Raw genomic sequence first — 5598 nt, 5'->3', positions numbered from 1 at the left:
TGAGCTTTCCATCTATGTCTTGCCCCTGGTATCGGTTGTAGCTTTTCTAGACAATCTTCTTATTCTTGAAATAATTTTATCAATTCTTCACACTCTTTAGAGGGTAATGTATTTTCAATCGGCATTCACTGAATCAAAGTTTCAGTGCCAGTGTTTATCATTTCAATTTCATCTTTGAAAGGTTGGGATTGGCGCTCCTCCTCTCGTTCAAGTAATTGTTGTGACTCAAGTGGAGTTTCGTCAATTTTGTCCTCATTTGAAGAGGGAGTCTTATTTTAAGATCAGAAGCACACTTAAGAACAGACACAAGTGAACTTTTTGGAACTGACCGAAATTTTATTTAAAGAAAAGCTATTACATCAGACGACCTATCCTGAACATGCTCAGGATTCACAACTCTAAATAAGAAAGGGAAACAGAAGATAACTTGCCTGGACTAGGCATTGACCTTTAACTGTAAGACCGGACTCAACAATTATACTGACCATGATGACTGACTCAACATAAAATAGTAAGTGACTAAAACTTTAACTGCTGCAACTGTTTGGCGTTGAAGGCTCGGCGAAGGCTTGTTCGTTCTGAACATCATCATGGCTGATACTTTCAATTTTGGACAATGATGACTGATTCGCATAGGGAAATGCCCCTAGCTCAAGGATTCTGAGAGTAAACTCTGAAGGATTTAGCAGAAATATTCTTGAAAAAGGTAGCCCCTAGAGGAGGAAGAGATCAAGGGTACAGGCAAGATTGGATCATCAAGATTGCACGATCAAATGATTGAGACACAATTTCCGTCAATGAAGACACAATCGAATCCCACAAAAGACGAATGATAGACACATGATCAAAAGATGAGATTGCATAGGATTACTTTCAACGGATAGATCATGAATGACTAATCCTATGAGATCTTTGGAAATGATGGGATTTATATCCTAACCCCAAAGGGAAAGTTTTTATTCTTCACACATTTTATCAGTGTTACCTGAAGGCATCAACCCTAATCCTAATCTAGCGGAGTGGAGATAGGATCTCAACTCATGACTTTGTTTGTGTACCTAGGACCGATCGTAGCCATTGGAAGATGGACTACGGTCTAATCTAGACACAAATGGGTAGGATATCCTAAACTAGGCTCACACATGTGATGCACATGTGTTCGTATACTACATGCATGTGTGGGTTAATCTAGGGGTAAGGCCAAGAGTTCCCTTAGCGCGAATCCATGTTCGATATACTGTACCAGTGTCCGGCGTATCAGTACGTGAACAATAGATCCGTTTACGCACCATAAAGGTACTAGGCTAAGGGTGGAATGCTTCTCTAGCACAGAGGCACCAGGTGATGAAATCCCAGTCAACCATGCTAGATAACACTCCGGGTTCCTAAAATAGGACGTGTGTGAATGTGAGATGCAAGGGTTTAGATGCAAGTGATGTAAGTGTGTGCAATAAGTTCGCGCAATCTATGATGCCTTCAGGTTTTGTTAAATTAAGTTCGAGTAAAATGTGATGAGAGAAAATAAAACAAGACAAACTAATCTAACAAGTATAGAGTTTTTATGAGCCAGTTAAATTAAATTCAAATGAATTATCTTTTGAAATTTTAATGAAGTTAGGTGGTCCCCAGCAGAGTCGCCAGACTGTGGTACCCGATCCCGCGAGAGGGGCGTGGGGCGCGAGCCGCCGCGCTCTCTCTCTTGGTCTCTCGTATCCACGCGATTGGCGTGTGCATTTTAATATTGATTTGAATTCATCTTTCCTGTGAACTTGGGATCACTAAGGCAATCTGAATTCCACACGAAAGTGACTGACAGAGTCGCCACCTAGATATGGGATCTAGGACCCATAATTAACCAGAAATCTAGACTCGCTACCTGGTTACGAGAATGGAAGGTATGGGGAGTTATCCACCACATGCACCATTCCTGCCCGATAATCGGTCTTCGATTCCAAAGCTAACTCTTTTAAATTTATTTTAAATGGCTCATTCAACTCTATGTTAAAGTGCGAACTAAGTGACATGCATCCTAACATCTAATTTCAATGTGAATCCTAAATGTGTATCTTGATTTATTAATTTGTCTGGATTCAATCGAAGTGAAAGTTCTCATAAAATTCTAATTTCATGGAAAGTCCTAAGTGATTTGATTAAGCATTTACAAGAAAATTAATATACAAAACACCACAATTTGTTTGTGGTGCCGACTCGCGGGTGGTATGCCATCAGACATCCAAGCTGCCTACGTACCCAAGCCTTACTGGGATCAGAGTCGACGTAGTTCGGTGCACCTAAGCTAAGTTACATATGCCTAACTCAACTAAGACACCGACCTAGACGGGATTGACTGTTTCAACAGTTTTAGGAGAAGTTATTTAATTCAAGTTGAGGATTTTATTATCTTAGGATTTCATCTAAGATGCTATATGATTCTCATCTAAATGCAAATGGTCCCTTAGACTAATGCAGGTTTGCCTTACATCCTAGTTTACTAGGCTTGTCCTAGGGAAAGATTGGGTGACTAGTGTAACTAGACCTATGGCACGGTTGCTATACATAGCAAACGTCCGTGATGAGGCTGGACTCCTAACTCTAGGACTCCCTAAAACCTAAGACTCCCTAAAACTTAGGACACGACACGACACCGGTGTTCCTAAATTGGGCTCTAAGGGTCCTTACGACGGAAACCGTAATCCAACGGTTCCGAGAGACACGAGGTGAATCGATTTCAGTTCTTGAGGTTAGTGAAAAAAGGGATGGAAGAGATGATGAAATAGTGTGAGGGAATGAGAAAGATAGAGAAAGGTGCGACTGAACTTGGGAGTGCCAAATTGCCTACGTACCCCGCGATGGGGATCAAGCCACACGTAGTTCCGCTGGGGAGGTTACTTGGATTTTGGAAAACAGAATTGGTATTTGGATCAGGAATCGGGTTTGTATTTGAGCATTGGACTTGAGATTCAGAAACATTGATTTATCAATGGGATTTTGGAATTGGGAATTTGCATCAAAGAATTGAGCATATAGGAATCATCAAGGGTTTGAATTTTGGGAATTCAAAATGGGCGGGCTTATGAGATTCGGCCAAATGGATTCAGACATGCGACTCAGATTGTGTTGGGATATGACTTGGTTAGGCAAAAGGGAGGAAGTTCTATTAGGTGTAAACGGGCATTAGTAGAATAGGGGAATGACTCGGTTGTGACATGGAAGGCCGCCACTTGGTCGAATGCGACTCGGTTGCATTGGGATGGGTTGATTAAGGAATTGGATTGAGTCAACTAAGGGGAGAGTCCAATCGGTTAAAGAGGTTGAGCATACTCGACTAGAGAGTTGGGTCAACTCGACTAGGGAGGTTGGCTAGAGTTGACTCAGTTGAGCTGGGTTGGGATCCCACTTGGTTGGATTGTATTGGGGCGATTTGACTTAAGCTGCAGGTGGCCTGGCTGGGTTAGATTTAATGTAACCAGATTTATGGATAAATGGTGTGCCTCAGTGAGTGGACAAAGGTATGGCTTGGGTTGATGTGACTCGGTTATAGGGTTTAAGGCTTATGGGTATGGGGTTTAGTGAGTTGGGTCTAAGTTAGGAGCAAACCCGAGACTAGCCATGGTCTAACCAGGAGGAAGCAGGGTACAAACCAGGGTGCGGACCAGGGTGCACCAGGGTGCGAACCAGCAGGGAACCAGGGTGCGAACCAGCAGGGGAACCAGGGTGCAACCAGCAGGGAACCTGGGTGCAACCAGCAGCGAACCTGGGTGCGAACCAGCAGGGAACCAGGGTGCGAACCAGCAGGGGAACCAGGGTGCAACCAGGAGGGAACCTGGGTGCAACCAGCAGCGAACCTGGGTGCAACCAGGGTCTAACCAAAGTGCGAACCAGCAGGGAACCAGGGTGCGAACCAATATCGAACCAGGGTGCGAACCAGTAGGGAACCAGGGTGCAACCAGCAGGGAACCAGGGTGCAACCAGTAGGGAACCAGGGTGCAACCAGCAGGGGAACCAGGGTGCGAATCAGTAGGGAACCAGGGTGCAACCAGCATCGAACCTGGGTGCAACCAGCAGCGAACCTGGGTGCAACCAGGGTCTAACCAGAGGCTAACCAGGGGGAAAACGGACCCTACATGCTTCCTAACATGGTTTTTCTTTTAAAGTAAAAGATATGCATGAAAACAGACCCTACATAGAATTGAAATAAATGCCTACCTCTTTGGAAACCCACTTTGTGTTTGATTTTTCTTTGATGTTAATTCCTTGAAGATGATTCCTTGCTTGATAATGACTACTTTTGATATATATCACCCAACGTATAAAATCACCCGATCCGGCAAGAATGGCCGAACCCTTGAAGAGATGAGGGAGAGGGATGAATTTTCTAAGAGAGGGGTTCTTTTTTCTTTTCTTTTTTTTCCTTCTCTTCTTTGGTGAGATGAGAGGGTATTTATAGGAGAATGGGATAGGAGGTTAGGTGAGGTTAGGTGAGGTTAGGTAAGGTTAGGTGAGGTTAGGTGATGTTAGGTGAGGTTAGGTGAGGTTAGGTGAGGTTTGGATGGTTATGATGGGAGGAGAGGTTAGGTGAGGTTAGGTGAGGTTTGAATGGTTAGGATGAGAGGAGAGGTTAGGTGGTTTTGGATGGTTAGACCCAGGTCATGATCTGCCATTGATCTAACGATTTACGGAAATCGGGTCTCGGAATGGAATCAGGGTCCGGGCTATGGAGTGACCCTAGCTTATTTTGTCCCGATTGATGATCCGTAAAGTCAGATCAAGATATTAATGACCTAAAACATATAAATCAATGATAGAGGGGGTTCTCACATGGATTTAACACACTAATTTATTTGTTGATTAAAACAAAACAAAATGGGGTGTCTACAATACCTTTTTAAATTTAAGTATTAAACCTAGTTTAATTTTTCTTCTCTTGATTGGAATTTTGGTTAGTGCAAATATGATCAAAAATAAAATGAAGTGCCAAATCAAATAAGAATGAAAGTGCAAGATAATGGAAGGAACACACCGATGTATAGTGGTTCGGGCAATGCCCTACTCCACTCTTCTTAAGATCGTCCTTAAGGTTTTCCACTATGTGAGACCTCCACGATGCCCGGCTCTGAGGCGATTACACTTCCAAGGGATATTAAATGAGGATGCCCTTACACCTTTACACCGACTCTCCTTCTTCGCCGAGTTCTAAGCGAATGCTCTCTAGGGTATTAAGATAGGATGCCCTAGCCACCTTTACAAGATAAGAAGATGAAATGCTTGGCTTCTCTTGAAAGCTTGATGCACAATGTTGTCCCTTTGATTGTTCTCCAATAGTGGTTGCAACTGAAAGCTCTAAATCCAAACTCAATAGATTTGCAAGTGCAAGGCAAGTTTGGAAGAAAAACAAAATCTTAAGCTCAAATGGGTTGCAAGTTTTCTTCAATGCTTAAGGAGGTTTTTCAAAAATTCAAGAGAGAAGAAATAATCCTCTTGATGTTGTATAAATAGCTTCTCCTCAAAATATGACCGTTTGAGGGTGGTAATATCAGAAACCAAATTTTTATTCAAATCCCAACGGCTCTTTTCTAAGCTGTCACGAGGTTCTCGGAG

At 42.9% G+C, this 5598-nt stretch overlaps 1 long non-coding RNA gene across 1 annotated transcript; it reads right to left on the bottom strand.

Annotated features, from left to right (window-relative positions):
• Positions 1-315: 315 nt before the first annotated feature.
• On the bottom strand, positions 316-4771 carry LOC143847505 (uncharacterized). Its single transcript, XR_013235065.1, has 2 exons — positions 4207-4771; positions 316-713 (listed from the first exon to the last, which is right to left on the bottom strand). It is a non-coding gene; the product is annotated as an uncharacterized LOC143847505 (long non-coding RNA).
• Positions 4772-5598: the final 827 nt, after the last annotated feature.

This window comes from Tasmannia lanceolata, unplaced genomic scaffold (genome assembly GCF_043159265.1).
Source record: "Tasmannia lanceolata isolate RefF3 unplaced genomic scaffold, GAP_Taslan_0.1 ptg000015l, whole genome shotgun sequence".
In the NCBI taxonomy this organism is placed as follows: domain Eukaryota; kingdom Viridiplantae; phylum Streptophyta; class Magnoliopsida; order Canellales; family Winteraceae; genus Tasmannia; species Tasmannia lanceolata.
The sequence above is the reverse complement of the archived record's forward strand: the minus strand, read 5'-3'. Positions and strand labels throughout refer to the sequence as shown.